Source organism: Rattus norvegicus, chromosome 2 (assembly GCF_021556685.1).
Source record: "Rattus norvegicus strain SHRSP/BbbUtx chromosome 2, alternate assembly SHRSP_T2T, whole genome shotgun sequence".
NCBI lineage: Eukaryota > Metazoa > Chordata > Mammalia > Rodentia > Muridae > Rattus > Rattus norvegicus.
The window spans coordinates 42661788-42680795 of record NC_141535.1 but is presented as its reverse complement, the minus strand read 5'-3'; the positions used below and the strand labels follow the sequence as shown (position 1 = coordinate 42680795).

Below are 19008 nucleotides of genomic sequence, written 5' to 3'. Positions count from 1 at the left end.
TTAATATATTCACATATATAAACACATAAATTTATAATTATATTTTATATCTCTATACCTGTATGGAGGCACAAAAGTCTGTGTATGTATGTCCATGTAAATGTACAGGTATGGAGGTACATTTTTACCTTTTTTTAAATTTATTTAATACTTAATAATAATTCTTTGGCTTCCGGGCAAACATCCCCCTCCCCCCTCAAGTTTTCTTTCTAATCAAACGCTCTGTGTTTGGCAAAAATATTCACCCCAAGTTCAATCACCACCCTAGAAAAAGATGTTTTCAATCGATCAATAAATTGTTTCTCTCTCTCTCTCTCTGTCTGTCTCTCTGTCTCTCTGTCTCTCTGTCTCTCTGTCTCTCTCTCTCTCTCTCTCTCGCTCTCCCTCCCTCTGTGTGTGTATGTGTGTCCATCCCTTTCTTCCTCTCCCTTCTCTCTCTTGTTTGCAGATGTTTTGAAAAAACTTCATGGTATAGAAATATAACACACACACACACACACACAGAGCACACACACACACACACACACACACACACAGAAATCCCTTCATCTTCTTCCTCTTCTTCAATGCCTCTGATATAAAGAACATTATTATACATTATTAGAACTTCATCCCTACAACACTCCATGTACATATGCTCCTGTATTTGCAAGCTGCATCTACAGAGACCAGGAAGCACTTACATCCCATCCCCCACTTATGTTTTGCCATCTGTGGTTTTTCTGTCAGTCCCTTGAGAAAAGGCCTGGCATTGAGGGCTCACAAGTGAACACCCACAAGCAGGGCAGCCCCTGACTGGAGCAGCCACCCAACTGACCGGCACCAAGAGAAATGTTCCCCTCTGCAGATTTCTAACAAATGTTTCTTGGATGGGCTAAATGGCTGAGACTGAATCACTTCATAGATGAACAGACCCACCAGGTCCCCATGGATGAATATGTAGCTGATATGTCTACATCTTTCCAAGAACTAAAAGAACGAGGTGAAGAGATGGGAACTTAAATGCTGTCTCACTTAAAAACGAGAATGAAAGGCATGGAAAAGTTTTATATGGCTGGACGCTTAGGGTCAGAATATCAGTGAAGGAAGGTGACAAATTGCATTTCAGGTTCTCCTGAAAAATAAGCAGGGGGCAAAAATGACAAAAACTAAAACCACAACCAAGAACAGCTTCTCTCAACTTCTGAGCCCTTGAAACATAGCTTCCAGAATGCTCTTGAAAGAGGGTGAGAGTCTTCACAGGTTAGGAGCCCTCAGGATAGTCTATTCAGATCTCCGTTTTCTGACCTGAGTCAGGTGACCTCAAGTAATTCATCACCGTACCTGTAGGCATCAGTCACAACGAACAGGTCATTTAACTTTCATACTTGTCCCACCAAAGGGCTAGTTCACGGCTATGGCACAGACAAAACAGACCAATCCTTGCTTTGCACCCTTGGGCTCTGCTTGCCTCCTATACCAGCGGTGCAGTGCCTACACACGACCAAGTCTGTAGACAAGAATGAGATTAGAACACAGAAATAATCACCCCTGATTCTTAACCCTGTAGGACACACTTCCAGAGGTGTCAAAACTTATTCCAGGGAAATTTTTCAGTGCTTGGAGGCAGTGCTTGTAACTGCCAACTCATGCTTCCAATAAAAACTACATGCTTTCTAAGTTTTGTTTTCATGAAAATTATTTGAATCCTATTTATTTGCCTTTTTCTTCAAGGATGATGAAGAAAATTGTTTTTTCTCTTCTCCCTTCTCTCCGAAGTCTCCTTCCTGAAGTCCATTCTCTTCTGAAACGCAGAACTACCCGGCGGTATCTTTAGATTAACTTAACGTGATAGGCTCTTGTTTTCCTAAGATGAGCAGAATTCTGTAGATATATGATGTTTTGTTTTCTGGGGATATCTGGAATTCAACCTCAGGGTTTGAGAACAACATCCCACTCCCACACACAATGATGCTAAATTAGATTAGAGGGTCCCTTTAGTTTGCTGTGTGTATTTCCTTTGATGAAGTGCAGGTGACTGGCCAGAATACACACAGACAAATGAATGACAGAAAGTTGCATGAGAAGTTACTCAGAGGAAGTCACCACAGAGACCAGACTTTCAGTAGGGTGCCCGAAATCACAGGGAAGATAGCTATAAAAAGGACGGTCTTTATTATTTCCTCAAACTTCAGCCCATGGCTCAGCTACGAGAATGCCTAGAGTATCCCCTACTGGCCAGTCTATTCCATGGGAGAAAGGATGAGTTCACTGCTGCAATTGCAGTCCTGGGGGCCAAGGCGACCTTTAGCAGCCGTGTTATTACCTATTCATTATGTGCTTCCTGCAGGGATTTTTTTTTCCTTCAGGTTCAGCATGCTTTATTTCCTCTTGCAAAGTTTTCACGAGCATGTTGAAAAATTTGGTCTCTGAGCAAACTAAATGGCATTTAAAACTCAGCAAAGAAAATTAATTTTTGCTCATCTTAAATAGCTTTTGCCTCAGAGGGCAAGTTATCAGGTAGCACTTGGGAGCTCTATTTACGGGTGTGTATCCCTTATATAAAATCGTTAAGTATTTTGAATTCGAGACTTCTGGATATTGACATTTCATAATGATATATTTGAGGTGATATCGAAGTCTAAACATAAAACATTTACGTTTCATATACATGTTATTCATAAATCCTGAATATAATTTAAAAAATATTTTTTAATGTGACTAAAATTTGGCTTCAGTTTTGTCACAGGAGGCTAGGAGTAGAACCTCTTCCCCTCCACCCCCCTCACACACACACACACACACACACACACTCACACACACACACACACACACACACACACACACACACACACAGCTTTATGTCGGTGTTCAGAAAGTTAGATGGAGGATTTAAGGTTTTAAAACTAAAAGATGCTAAATCCTTACCCATTCCAAGTTAAAGGGCTAGCCAGGACCCGGGATGAACAAAATGGCAGTGGTGATATCAAGTAGGATGATGATTTATATTAACAAAAAAATGAATAAGAAAGCAAGCTGCGTGCTGAGAATGCAACCCAGATGCCCTACATTTTCTCTCCCTGTGACGTGTCACATGTGGCAGGAGCCTTGCAGACACAGCATGCCATCGTCTTCTTTATCACATGTTCACATAGCCAGAAATTGGCTTGTGTCTTTTGAGATCAAATCGGGTAAATAAATGCATGCTTCAGTAAATTACTGTTAAATATAATTAATTCCCATATCAAGATATACAGGTAGAACCCAACACTGTCCAGAACTGATCACGCATAGAACATTCTCATGCCCTAGGCCCATTGTGTTTCTCTTGCCTTGTTTATATGTTTGCAATAATCAGATAAGAATAATCAAGTGGCTTATTTCGTACTGGAAAGAAGATGAGCATGAGCACTGTGGCTCACATTAAAGCTGGAGCCAGGGAGTGGCATTTTGGTTCATTTTCTTGCTTTCAAAATAGGGTTCCTAAATTGCAGACTGCTGGCATTGCTCAAACCTCTGTTTGAAAAAACAGCTGTCACACATGGAAAGATATCCAGAATGCTTTTCACAATGAACATAAATTTTACGATGTAAAATAAATGAATTAAGGAATCCTTGCAATGTGTATTTATTGCGAGTCTGTGCTCCTTTTTATGCTTTGCTATTTATCTCTCTAGGGCACTAACACAAAGTGAGAGAGGGAAAACATTTGGGAAATATCCACCTTTGTTCATTTTCATGGGTAATTTTCAAACAGCCATATTGATCTTAAGACTTTTCCTTATCACATGAGGGAAATAGTCAATGATTGTTTTACTACACGCTGGATGTTTAGTTGATCGTAGTTTGATATTTATAACTATTAGGTTTTTTTATAAGCAAACTGTCTTAGTGCTATCTTCATCCTTCGCCAGAACCTCCTAAGACTTCCTAAATAATGACATCTCTGCTGGAGAAGGATCTATTTATATGCTCACCACATTTTCAATGCCAGTATTGGCAACGCATTCGTAAGCAACTGCTGTGGAGACGGGATCAAAATATACAGCAGAAATTTGAAGACAGTGAGCATGACAGGCCTGGTAAAGGGTAAGAGGATAGCATGTCCTTCAGCCCGGGCTCCCTGCCTTAGCCTCAGCCCGTCTCAAAATATATGCAGGAAGTGTCCCCATTCCCCACTCACATCCTAAAGAGGATGTAGAGTTTAATTGGGAAACTCAAGCCACAAGAACCAGTGACGGTCCAGTTTTTTAAAAACATTTCCTTCATTTCAATTGCTTAGAATTGGGAATCTTTAGAATTAGGAAAACTACCAAAGGTTTTTCACCCACCAAGATCCCATGGACTGATGGAGAGCTGCTAGAGAGGCCATGTGTGCAGTCCCCCTCCATTCCCTTTCTTAGAAGACCTATCACTTTTGCTTATTGGGATACGGCCGTAGGAGTACTGTGGACTTAACATTTCAAGCCACTTATTATGGTTTGGATGTTGAACTAGGTAGCCTACAACAGAAATTGCTACAAACATGATTTTCTGATCAGCCAAGGTACTCTGAATGAATATGCTTATTTTGACAATAAAATGATCTACTACTTGACACATATTAATCACTCAACCGTTTTCAAAATAGAAAGGGCTTAGTTAGGGTCTAACTCAGTGGTAGAGAGTATGCCTAACATATATGAGGCCCTGAGTTCAAGTTGTACCACACACAAAAACAACAACAAAAGTATTGTGTGTGTGCTAGAGAATTAAAAGAAAATATGAGTGTGTATATCTATATATCTACATTCATATGTTCATTTCTATTTTATACTTTAAAAATGTTTTGTTTCATTTGTGTGTGTATGAATATATACAGATTGGTATGAGTGCCCATGGAGTCCCCAAAAGGGTAGTAATTCCCTAGAGCTGAATTTATAGGTGAATTTTTGTGAGCCCACCTGACAGGGTTGTTGGAAACTAAACTCAAGTCCTCTGTGAGAGCTGCAAGCACTCTTCACTGCTGAGTTATCTCTCCAGCCCTTATACTCATTTCTTAAGTTGTATATTAACATAAGCATATGACGTAAATTCTACTTAAGCAGAACTGAACTTGAGCTTTCCTTTGTTGTTGACATACCAGATTTAAAAGCTTCGGAACTATTAACCAGTGATTTGGAAGCAGAAAACCATGGAGAGACTCATGACAACAGTCTACAGGAAAAATGAAGGTGAGCCCTATGTGAGATGGTGTGACTCGAGAGGAAAGAGCAAAAGTTCCGCATGTTCTTGAGATGTCACCCTGATGGACAGAGTGTGGAGACCTGGAACTCAAGGGAGAGGAATTCCAGCATGAATGCTGGCCAGACTGACATCCTCACCATCACAGACAGACTCATTGAATTGGTACCACAGACTTGGGATTCAGAAGTATAGGTTCCTTTGCTAAGACTTTAAGGAAAACTATATCTAAGAGGTAAAAAGGATGGAGAGGAGGACCATGAAGTCATCCTTTATCTTTACCCTTTGATTCCTCCATCTAACTCCTTGAGAAGGTCTCTGTTTCGTCTAGCTGCAGTGAATTGAGGCTTTGTGCAAGATGGTATTGATAAAAGAAGTTTCATGACTTTTCTGTGTGTGGTTTCAGAGATTAGAGCCATGCCTTTCCATGCTGAATATACTTTATCGCTGAGTCACAGCTCTGGCCCAGTTCTTGTACCTATTACAAGTAAAATAATAAAACAAAACCATCTGAAAAAATGAAATAATTGAAAATCCTTGGTTTAAAGGTCAATTTCTAATTCTCTGAAAATATTTAGGGCCAAGAAGAAAGTTGTGTGTGTGTGTGTGTGTGTGTGTGTGTGTGTGTGTGTGTTTGTGAGAGAGAGAGAGAGGCAGAGAGAGACAGAAAGAGAGAGAGACAGAGAGGGGGGGTGATAGGGGGAAGGAGAGAGGGAGAACATGTGTGTGTATGTGAGTGTGTAAATAAATTAACAAAACTGGCCATCTATTTAAGAGAAATCCTGCTTTTTATATGGAAAGGATATTTGATCTGCATTTAATGAACCACCTCTGTCATTATCACTGTTGGTGGATAGCACCAATTTTGCCATAGACAGTACTTTTTGGAATGTTCTATCACACCCAAGAAAGATAATTACACTATATCATTACTCTCCAAAGTAAACCAGGCAGTAGACACACACACACACACACACACACACACACACACACACACACCCCTAATCAGCAATAAAAGGTGACCAACGTGCATTTCACTGTCATAGTCCTGCACCTCTAGGGTGACGTGCTCCTACCAAACTGGACCCAAATAATACATACAAATAGTGAAGTTGAAATATCACTAGAAGAATATCACCCGTCTGTCTCCCTAGAGTCCTCCAAGGATAGCAATAAGAAACACATCACAGACCGGAAGCTGCCTCCAGGTATTCCAGCTGCAAGCCACCGTCCTGACCTCCATATGTTGTACATGCCATCACATGAGTCAGGCAACTGTTCATGAAGCCCTTCAAGCAGTTTTCATTTTTAATTACTATTTTTTAATTTTAAAAAGCCAATGGGAAAAATGTATATTTTGGTAAGTCATTTTGGTAAGTATATTTTTAAAAGTCATCTGGAGGACAATTAGACAGCCCAGCAAAGCCTGCAGAATGCACTGACCCCCCCTAGAATGTGACTTTAGTAATTATCATTTTTTTTCCTGTGTGGGGTTTGGGTTTCCATTTTGGTTTCAGCAGACCTTTAATTTGGACGTTTGGAGGGATCAACATCACTGTTTTGTTCTGGAGAGAAGTTCCTGATAGTGTTTCTCCCCTCTCACCTCCAGATGGACTTAGTTATTAAAATTTGGCGCTTTAAAAAGAGTGATGAGCAGTGCTTCAATTACAGTGACAAAGGAGAAAAAAGTAAGAAAGCACCCATGGCCTTGTCGCCAACCTTAAAGGACATTCATATTTTGCTTTAAGGCTTTGTAGTTGCCACAGTCAGGTTACAGAGCTCCAAGGACCATTATTGATGTTGACATTCTAAGCGACTTCAGTTTGATGGAGTGATTATTTTACTTTCCCATGAATAGACTTCACCTGCCTCAGGTCACTGAACCTCTCCTCTTCCCCAGCCCTCCTTAAAAATTTCTACCTAGAAACCAATCGAAGGGAAAAAAGGCTATGACTACATGGCATTCAGATTCACCCCCTCTAGCTATGTTTTATTATTACTTAGCTTCCACGTGACCTGGGTATAGAATCAAACAGATGTTATGGTGAAGCATAGCGGAAAAGGTAAAATGGCCACTGGGGCCCAAAATGATGCATGTTAAAATTCTGACCCTAGTGCGAAGGTCTTGAGAAAGGCTTTGTGGGGTCCTTAGAGCATGAAAACAGAAACTGCATGGATGGATTGGTTCCTTTGGTCCTGGGAAGGCCCCGATGCCTCAGTGTAGGTGAATGCCAGGCAGGGAGGCAGGAGGGAGTAGGTGGGTGGGGGAGCACCCTCATAGAAGCAGGGGGAGGGGCGATGGGATAGGGGTATTGCTGAGGGGAAAACTTGGAAAGGGGATAACATTTGAAATGTAAATAAAGAAAATATCCAGTAAAAGAAAAAAAGAAGAGAACCCGGGGATTTCTGCTTCTATGTAGATACAAAGGTATCTTGAATGATCAAGAAATCAGGCCCCTAATGGACACCATATCTGCAGCATTCTAGCCCTTGTCTAGCCAGCTTCTAAGTATGTAAAGTATTTTTTTTTTTACCATTTGTAGAACAACACCTCATGGTGTTTGTGACAGCCGTACTGCCCTGCTCAGAAATAACCCAAGCTCTTATAAATTCAGACAGGAGCTGACTCTTCCCTCTCTTAGGAATCTGAAGATATTTTAATAGGACTTTCCCTTGAGAACATGGTAATACTAGGGGTCTTTTAAAATGTCACTTTGAAAGGAGTAATGTCTGGGATTCTCTACTGTTATTTGCAGTTTACTAAACAGAATCCCAATGCTTTTGGACTTTTTCAACAAGATTTAAAAGATTCCTACCTACCCATGTTTGAAACCCATTCTAAAGAGAAATCAGAACATTCTGTCAATGTTTGGATGCCATTGTTGGTTGGTGTTTGTTTGTTTGTTTAGTTCAGAGCCATGCACAACAGGGCTTCCCAGGATTGGAAGACCACTACGCAGCAGATTTTAATAAGAGCGAGCAACTGAATTGTAAAAGGTCCGCAAGGTGGCAGATCGCGCAATTGCTTAAGAACCTGCCCCCACAGTCCTCCCGATTGATTCTTAGGTTCTTAGACTCTGGAAAGAATGAGAGTGATGATTTATAATTAGCCCGACTGCATTAGGGGCACGGCGGATGCATGGGGCGAGCCTGCTGCCAGGGTGAGCTCCAAACATCTCATCAGTATTCCAGCCTTTCTCCCACATGACGGACTCAAGCGCTCTGTTCCTATGGGCACGCACAGGCTTCTGCGCATGCTGTAAACACATTCCAATGCAGGACCCTAGGTGCTATGGAAATGAATAATGTATCTGCATGGATCAGGCGAAAGCTAAGGAAATGCCAAAATGAGCAGTGAAAACAGAGAAGTCCCTTGAATTGGGCAATGCGGGTGAATACTACCTTCTGGGGCAACTTTGTGTCCCGCTCAGAGTTTGATTTGCCAACTGAAGACTGCTTAGCAGAACGCAGACACTATCGGGTTTAGCTTGAGGCTTCTCAGCATCTCTACCTGAGAGTTTCCTTACTGCTCCAAAGACTTTGCTTCCTTGATAAAAGACATCCCTCGGGCATCCTCCTTGACTCTCAGCTTAGAATTTTTCACAAATACAGAAATAATATTAAAATGACAATTTAATGTCTTTGACCACTTTGCACATTCAGGGTTTCTAACAACAGAACCATGGCTCTGTCGGCTTTAGACATGAGGAAAAATCGAATTCTGGCCAACAAAAAGTCCAGAGATTGTTATACAGGATTGATTGAAAGGCCAAGGCTATTACATAGAAGAACTGAGCACCGTCTCTCTGCTCTCACAACCCTGACGTGCCAGGACTCCTTTGGCCACCTCCCATGTACCTGCGAGAAGCCTCCTCTACCTAGAAGATCCTTTGTTGGCATCACGGTTGGAACAGAGACTATTCCTGGGCATCTTTTAAGGGTCAACCAACAGAACTTCTCTTAAACCCGTTTTCTGGAATTGTGCCCCTGCCATCACCAAGAACTACTTCTAAGGAAAAGTACAAAGTCTGGGCCTGAGATTGAATACTAAGACACAACCCGTGGACAAAGAGACACTCTTTCCCCCGAAGCATTCCTGTCTTTATAAAGCACAGGGGTGGCGGGGAGGACAGAAGAGTAAACTTTGATATCACGGAGAAAATATGTGAATTGAATTCAAAATCAACGTCTGGGTCTTTAACAAAATGTCAGTGCTAAGATAGTGGGGGGGTCACTGTAAACTTACCTCTTCTCACTGAATGAAAAATACCTTAAAAAAACAAAACAAAACCAGAATACCCCATTTCTGTTTATCCAGGTGGGTGCTAAAGACTGGGTGATTTAGGAATGCTCTCCTCAGTTTGATGAAGCTCTGCTGGGGTCATCAGAACATTGCTGCTTGTAGCCTCTCCCTAATGATGCTACCTGAACCCATTACCTCTTTCCTGACCGGGCATCTCCTGGTGTGCCCTTCTGAAATAGCTCCCCGCCATCCCCTCATCTGTCCTTGAAGCATCCACCTGACATCTCAATGGTTTTCAAAAGGCACAATTACGTGCCGTTCCCTGATTTCCGTAAGACTTAGTTCCTTGCAGGCCCTGCTCACACTCAACCAAACCACAGACAGCTTCCTGTTACACATCCTCCAGTTCAGTAGTTTCTAAGTTTTTTTTTTCTTTTCTACTTCCTTTCTTGGTTCTGCCTTCCCCTTCACTTGAGCCTGAACCTTGAAGTGACCTCCGATGACACTTCGCTCCTTCCTCATCGTGCTCCTTTTTGTACCAGGGTAACATGTCTTCCAAAATGTTTCCAAAGTCTCGCCCTGGCTTCTTACACATCGATTCTCACCAGATGTGGGCAGACATTAACCCCTACTCCCATGTAATCCAGAAGCATTAATGGTTTTTGACCAGTTGCATCCGCAATGCTCCCATGAAACCTTTCCAGATGGATCTTTCTACAGTGTCCCACTGCCATCTGCCTGCTAATTCTCTTCAGCCTGGATGTGAGCTCACTGGCCGCAAACATTTTCCTGAACCCGTGCCATACCTCCTGCAGTCGTGCCTTTGTGACAGTTCTTCCCTCTGTCTGAAATCTGCCTGTGCTAATTCATAGAAATCCTACCCAGCCACAGACTTCAGATAAGAGGGAAGCAATGTAGAACGACTGGGGTTACTTAATTCTCCTTTGTACTTATTAGCTGATATGAAGGAAACACTTCAGCTGTATGAAATCTTGTCACTTCCCTCTGAAAGTAAACGATAATATTTTCTGTGTTATTCTAGGATAATTGAAATGAACAAATATTTTAAATCAGATGACTATAGACAAACAAGTACAAAGCTTAACCTGTTCTGTGCAATGGAGAACCTATGAACATCTTCCTGAATGTTCACCATGTGCTTATAGGGCATCTTTCTGAGACCCCACTCCTTTCAGTGTTTCTACGGGTAACGGTGTAATGTAGTTCACTCACTACAAGTAGGCTTCCCTGCAGGTCCTATCTCCATAGGAATAAGCATTTACATTTGGAATATTATAGAATGACGAGCTGTATTTGACATTTTCTTCAAGAATAAGAACACAAAGAGATAGTAATAATATTCTGGTATGGTCAACCCATTTTATTCGAAGGCAGTTATTTTAAAATATTATATATATACATATATGTTTGTGTGTGTGTGCGTAAGTCGAAATCAGTATTTACATTAGTACTGACTGATAAGTTATTAGGTCTACTTTTGAAAGGCAGTGCAATCATCAGCTTTTATCTTTATTCTGTTTTTTAGAAATAAAAGGCAGAACCCTAAGCTATTGTTTTTTTTAGTCTTGTCTTGAATTTATGATTACAGAATTCTATTATTCTTTGGGAGAAATCTAATAAAGGCAGGAGAAAAACTGCTCCATCAAGTATAATGTCAGTATTTTCCTAATGAGTCTAATGATGAAGATTGTTCCTTTAATTATCTCTCTAATAAATTTTTTTGGTTCATATACTCAGCATATACCCATTTTCAGCACATATGATCATTGTAAAGTTTATATAAAGAAGCACAAGAGATGAGCCTGGCTATGAGGTGTAGCAGGTGTGGTCCGGGTAATATGACCAGCATTTCTTCCCCGTTTTAACCCAAATACTTCAATTAGCAGTTAAGGGAGTAATTCAGAGGTGTAGGCTAAATTCTCATATGGTTGATCTAAATGTAGCCTGACTTCTCTAAAGCCAAAGATCACAAAAAAAAAAAATCCTCAAAGACTCAAATTATAACCCAGGCAAGCAGGTCACGAAAAAAGACTAATGTTTTTCGTTAAGAAAAAAGAACTCTGAAGATTTATTTTATTTTTCATCTGTGTGAGTACGTGTGTGTGTGTGTGTGTGTGTGTGTGTGTGTGTGTGTGTGTGTGTGTATGTGTGCACATGGCACACATGCACACGTGGGGTTTCCCACAAAGGCCAGAAGGGGGTATCAGACCCCTTGAGCTAGAATTATAGATATTTATAAGCTATGGGTGCTGGGATCTGAACGCTGGTCCTCTGATAGGTCAATGAACATTCTTAATCATTGATCCTTCACTTCAGCCCAGAAAAGAGAACTTTTGTTTTAAGTAGTCAGATTTCTGATTGTCTGGAAGTAAACAAGTAATAGAAACACAAATTCAGATGGAGAAGTTAACAGAAAAAAACCTACTATATTTAAATATGCTCCCAATTTTTAAAGATGCCTGTTAATTTTTTAACTTCTTTAACTTTCTATAGAAGAAAAAAAAATAATCGCATGCCATTAATGCTGTAAACAAATTCATCATGCACTAAGAGATGTTGGAATCCCTTCTCCTTTGACCTTTCTAAACGAGGGTCTGGGCCCGTGGTGCTTGATGTACAAGAAGGAGGATCTGCTTTTGAGTCTCCAGACCTCACATAAAACCAGACACCATCATAAAAGAGTCTGCAGTCCCAGTGTTCTTACACAGAGAAGAAAAGTAGAGACAAAGAAACCTGCAGAAGCTTGTAGGCTATACGTCTGTTTGACACCCTCTCAAACGAGAGAGAAGGTGAAGACCAATGCCTGAGACCATCTTTTGCCCTTTCTGTGTAAGCCATGGCAAGGATAATACATATTCATACACACAAGTGTTTATGCACATAGATACACATGCAGAAAGAGTCAACTTTCTTAATGACTAAAGCCTCCGGTTCTAAAATAATTTAGTTGTATGATTCCTGAACTTGAAATCTTAAGAAGGCCTGTGTTCTCAGCGTCTGTATAGCATAGTCTTGGAGACATTTGACGTATCCGTGGACTGTCCCTGAATTCTGGTAAAACTCAAGACTGAAAGGCAAGGCTGGACCTGCAGTTGAGGCAGACGCTCATTTCGTTTTGCAACTGAATACCCTGCCAGGCAAGGAAAGTTTGCCAAGACCACACAAACAGAGAATTAGTGGTAAATTAGATTTGTATTTCATTTTACAACTGGAAGTCATTCTGAACTCCTTCCTCGAATTGGACAATGAAGACGGGCCAAAACCAGAAAACATTAGGGCCCAGAGATAATTATTATGGAAGACTTAGGAAACATTTACCTAATGACTCCCCAGGGACACTCTTAAGAGAAGGAGTGAAAAAAAAAGATAGTTAATAGAAGATAGTTTACACCACCTACAACACAAGGACACAGTGGAGTCAATGAACCAAGAAAGAAAATTCCTGTTCATGAATCTGATAATAACCTGATATTACTCCCTTCAAATTTCTCAACTCTTGATTCCACTATGATTGAGTGTATTCATATATTGTTAGAATACCATCGTGAACTTCAATTCACCATCCTGAGAAATACTGTCATCTATAATTCTTTTTGCATGATCTCTCTTAATTTTTATTAATTCTGAAGTTTTGCTTCCAAAATCTAGAAGGAAATTGTTTACAGAAAGTTATAAAAAGAAAAAAGTCCAATGGACATCACAAATTAGTTTTTTGTTGACATACCACAATGCATATCGTGTTCAAAATCCCTTCCAACTCTACGTTCTTAAAATGGCCATTTTTTTTTTCAGATTCTAGAAGAGACAAGGAAGCGTGCTTAACATTCTAAATGTGTGATGCATTGAATTTCCAAACTATGACAACGGAACCGACACACTTATTGGCAAGTAGCTTTAGTCATATCATAAAATATGTCATAAATGTATTGTTTTTCGTGTGCTTCAATGTCTCAATAAAGCGAAATAGTTCCATCCATATCTTTCCATCTACAAGACAAGGGCACTTAGATCGTAAGAATTGACGATGAACAGCACTTCCTATAAAGAAGTGTACTCATTTAGCAGGCATGAAAGTTTGAAGCTGAAACAAATACTCTTTATGTATCCCTGGTTTTAGGATAATTACCACTGTTTTTATAGGGACCTGAAGATGAGACAATATGAGCCCCAAGTGTTTGCTGAACCATGATGTCCAGGCAGAATAAAGTTTATTCTTTGCATTTTATCTTTTGTAAGGTATTTGTCCTAATTCTCCCATTTTACCCCCATTTTAATTTTCTTGGGACACAACTGGCTGACTAGGACTCTGCTCTCTCCACAGGTATGGGCTGCTTTCTTCTTTTTGAGGAAGTTTGAAGAAAGTGAATTACTGCCAGATACATATATCCCAGATACAAACAGAAATGCCATCTCCTTTAAAACTGTGAAACTATGCTAATTACTACCCCGATGATTTAAATAAGTCAGAAAGCACAGGCCAAGGACAATTGCCTTATTGCTATACTGGCTGCTACGGGAGCTAGTCAGAGCGCAAGGGGAGGTATGGCGCCATCTAGTGATCAAAAAGCGAATCACATCCGCGCTATCCGTCCCCTTCCCCAGTCATGCTCTTGGTTACACCCAGAACTAGGATTATATAGATCTGAAAGAGAAATACAATAAAATTTCCCCGGTTAGGAACACTGCCTTAGCCATTTGTTAAGGAGATCATTCCGAATAGCCTCTACTGAAAATACATAGGTTACACCAATCACGTGACTGTCTGACTCTCCTCTCCGCTTCAAACTACCTCTGGGTTAATCCTGCAGTCTCCATAAAGAAATGCCTGTATCAGATAGTTCCAGTGAATTGTGTTCCTCTGTTCTCTGGATGCTAATGTATCTTTTGAAACACAATTCTAAACACTGTTCTGTAAAACATGTTACTTTGAAGTGTCTTAATTTATTGACTGGATACCCTGCTAGAATGGCGCCTAGATTCCTGAACACCTAAAATACACAGACGAATCATTTAATGAAGCATAACACTTAAAAAAAATAAAGCATTTCTCCAAACAGAACCAAATGTATTTCTCATTGTCAGGCAAAAGTAGCTGATTTTATTTCTGTATTGATTGTAGAACTAAATTTCCACAAGAACAAGTATTATTTCTGGTGCGTCTTTTCATCCCCCATATCCCTGTTCAGCCAGCCGCACAGAAACACTACCATGGCACCGACACAGCCCCTCCTTAAACAATCAACACACTTGACTTTATCCTTTTCTAAATCGATGGCTTTCTAGGTTCCCCTTGCATGCGATCTCTACGAGAGGCATGCCCTGTGTTCCATAAGCAAGTCGCTGCCTCCTACCTCCTCAGAACCTAGGGCGTCCTTTCTGCAGGCTCCCTCCCTGCCCCATCCAGCTGCCTCCCACCATGTATCCCCACAAGAGTCTGGAATTACAAAGCACCATTTGCGTAATTGAACCTAAAAGGGCAGGATGGAGGAATTCTTGCTTCTCAGTATTTTCAATGGCTTGTGTCAGGTCTCTAACAATTCTATCCGGCAACATATTTGGAATGGCTGATTTTGCTGCTGTAGGCACTGGGTTACATGCATAGTGTAATTTAGCGAAGCTTTGAACACCACGTCTTCAACTGTTGTGTATTTCTCAGTCATACTTGAACTCTTTTCTGTTATTGCTTAACTTTAATTCATGTAAAAAAAATTTATCTACACTGCAGTAAGTGTCCCATAAGGTAACAGCTCTTCAAGTACAAAGGCCACCCTGATGTGAAGACAGAAGGAAAGTTCTCAAGGCAGTAGCACATCTGTCTCAGCCACACAACTTCTATGCCTGGAATCACAGTCCTTTGTGTACACAGGGGCTGGAATCCAACAGGTAGAGTTAGCTATCCATAGGACCTCTGACCTGAGCACAGGGGGAACAAGAGCGAATGATCTGTAGCAACACCCGTGCACAAGATAACACCCTCCTCCAACAATCTGCAGCAGCTTCGCGATTCTCCATCCTGCCGCTGCCCCTCTGTGATGCCCCTGAGCCTCATCAGCAGTGACACAGCCATCTCACTTAGGGTCGAGCACCCCGCCATCACTTGGTATTAGCCCTTTGCTCAGTGATGGGTTTCAGCGGGAAGCATTGGTGGCTGAGAGTTTTCTTGAAAGGGGGTGAGGCTTTGCAAGGTGACTTTGAAATTTCTTGTGACAAGTTGTTTTAAGAGCTCCGACTGTAATCTACCACTTCAAATTCAGAGGCGAATGAGGGCCTTATAGGTTTAATATTGAGCGAGACGTCTAGTTTTTGGCAAAGACATGAGTTGCATGTGGAGAGTCCAAACTACATTTACCAAATGAGACAAATATAATCAATTGTAAACAATTTTAGTTACAAGTTGTGATAGCAAATCAATATGCTGGTGTACCTGAAGAGTCTCCTTAGAAATAAACCTTACTTAGCATTAGCTCCGGGCTTTGTTTTATATACATACATATATATACATATATATATATATATATATATATATATATTAGATATTTCACATGTATTTCAAAGGCCAGTAAACATTTATTTATTTAAACTTTCCTTTGGCCAACAGACATAAAGTAAATGCTTTTTCTGGCACAGATTTTAGGATAATCTAGTCACATTTTATTATATAGATAAAAAACAAAATATTATATTAAACTAATAATAAACTAATGAACCCTCAGATAGTTTGCTAGCTGACTTTTGTAATTTCATATAACACTAAGGGACTTTTTTTTAAAAAAAATAAAGCCTCACACTGTTCTATTGTAGGAGAAATTAGTTTAAAGGAATTAACTTTAACTTATATTAACTGTATATACTGAAGCATGTATTTTATTGAGAATGTAATAAGAATGGAAATATAAGTGATTTTAAAGCTGGAAAGGGAAATTAAATACACCAACCTGTGAACTAAAAAACCCAAAAAACAAAACCAAAAACCAAAACAAAACAAACCGTGCATTAAGAACATTATTAGAACAGTGATCCCAGCTATCTGTATTTTAAAAAGCTACAGTTAAAATACAGGCATTATCAGTCCGAGGCAAATCCTGGACTAACACACAAAAATTCATTAGATTACAGCTTCACGCCAGTGATTTAACTTGTACCTCATCAGTATTCTAGTGATGTCTCCTGTCTTGAGCCTCTTAAATAATACACTACCTAGTGTTTATCGAGCCTTTCTAAACGGAAGCTTCACGTTTGCCTTGGATCGATCATCTTATTGACTTACACCGAGAGAGAGAGAGAGAGAGAGAGAGAGAGAGAGAGAGAGAGAGAGAGAGAGAGAGCAATCAACCAGAGCCATCTGAGAAAGAGGAAGAGAAGCACAGGGAGACAAGACACACCGAGGGCAACTTTCGGAGACACTAGCGGGAGATGCAGATTTCCTGGAATTACAGACTATAAAGCTGCCGTGATTACTAAGTACTGTGGAACAAAACAGAGCTCTGGTCATTCTCAGCAAACCATCCGCTAAGCCCAACTCTACTCCCAGCCTCTCAATCCCCAGCCTCCAAGGAGCTTTGTCATATGTTATAGACAGAACTGAAACCTAGAGTGGTAGGAATGCCGTGATTCTTGTTGATCGAAATTTTACAAAGGTAACATATTTACCAACTTCATTGTAAGTGTGCTTAGTACAATAGTTAGAAATGAGTACAATGTCTGACTTACTCTCAAAGGAAAATCCAACCTTTTCCCAGCGAGACCCCATGCAGGTATGCCTCATTCACGATCTCTTAAGGCCCCTGTGTTCCCTGACATCATTGCTCACACGCTGACACACCCACGTGTTTATTCGTCCATTTTTACAGTTATCCCCTCCATTTAGCTTTGGGGAAAATCTGATTGGCCTTTTTCTTTTGTCCTGTTGATCCCTTCGTATTAAACACATTATAAGTGTTCAGTGACTGAGTGCTCGGTGAGTGAGTGTTCAGTGAGTGAGTGCGTGGTAATGGGTGCTCAGGGAGTACTCAGCGAGCGAATGCCCTGACAATGAGTGCTCAGTATGAGAGTGCTTAATAAGTGAGCGCTCGGTCAGTGATTGAGTGATCAGCAATACTAAGTAAATAAGCATCTTGTCGTCATGGTTATTTAAAACTGAGACGCCCACTTAAATCACCACAGCACTAAAATAAGCCAGTACTCCAAGAATTTATTCAACAGATACCAGGAGCATCAAAAGTAGTCATTTCTTACCTTTAAGAAATGCTGGTTCAACTGGAGGTCAGCATGTAGAAGAATGTAGATCGATCCATGCTTATCACCCTGTACAAAACTTAAGTCAAAGTGGAACAAGGACCTCCACATCAAACCAGATACACTCAAACTAATAGAAGAGAAAGTGAGGAAGCAACTCGAACACATGGGCACTGGAGAAAATTTCCTGAACAAAACACCAATGGCTTATGCTCTAAGATCAAGAATCAACAAATGGGATCTCATAAAACTACAAGTTTCTGTAAGGCAAAGGACACTATGGTTAGGACAAAATGACAACCAACAGATTGGGAAAAGATCTTTACCAATCCTACAACAGATAGAGGGCTTATGTCCAAAATATACAAAGAACTCAAGAAGTTAGACTGCAGGGAGACAAATAACCCTATTAAAAATGGGGTTCAGAGCTAAACAAAGAATTCACAGCTGAGTAATGCCAAATGGCTGAGAAACACCTAAAGAAATGTTCAACATCTTTAGTCATAAGGGAAATGCAAATCAAAACAACCCTGAGATTTCACCTCACACCAGTGAGAATGGCTAAGATCAAAAACTCAGGGGACAGCAAATGCTGGCGAGGATGTGGAGAAAGAGGAACACTCCTCCATTGTTGGTGGGGTTGCAAACTGGTACAACCATTCTGGAAGTCAGTCTGGAGGTTCCTCAGAAAATTGGACATTGAACTACCTGAGGACCCATCTGTACCTCTCTTGGGCATATACCCAAAAGATGCCCCAACATATAACAAAGACACGCGCTCCACTATGTTGATAGCAGCCTTATTTATAATAACCAGAAGCTGGAAAGAACTCAGATGCCCTTCAACAGAGGAATGGATACAGAAAATGTGGTACATCTACACAATGGAATATTACTCAGCTATCAAAAACAATGACTTTATGAAATTCATAGGCAAATGGAGGGAACTGGAAAATATCATCCTGAGTGAGGTAACCCAATCACAGAAAAACACACATGGTATGCACTCATTGATAAGTGGCCCCACATGTGGCCCATACATATACAGCCACCCAATTAGATAAGATGGATGAAGCAAAGAAGTGCAGGCTGACAGGAACCGGATGTAGATCTCTCCTGAGAGACACACTCAGAATATAGCAAATACATAGGCAAATGCCGGCAGCAAACCACTGAACTGAGAACGGGACCCCCGTTGAAGGAATCAGAGAAAGGACTGGAAGAGCTTGAAGGGGCTTGAGACCCCATATGTACAACAATGCCAAGCAGCTAGAGCTTCCAGGAACTAAGCCACTACCCAAAGACTA

General features: G+C 40.6%; 1 protein-coding gene and 1 long non-coding RNA gene across 10 annotated transcripts in view; one reads left to right on the top strand and one right to left on the bottom strand.

Moving 5' to 3' along the window:
* LOC108350210 (uncharacterized) overlaps positions 1-14383 on the top strand; it is an 81434-nt gene extending 67051 nt beyond the window's left edge. The window contains exons 3-5 of the long non-coding RNA XR_015673927.1: positions 5105-5192; positions 13259-13350; positions 13788-14383. This is a non-coding gene — a long non-coding RNA (uncharacterized LOC108350210). The remainder of the gene's footprint in view (positions 1-5104; positions 5193-13258; positions 13351-13787) is intronic.
* Pde4d (phosphodiesterase 4D) overlaps positions 1-19008 on the bottom strand; it is a 1511604-nt gene that overhangs the window by 558068 nt on the left and 934528 nt on the right.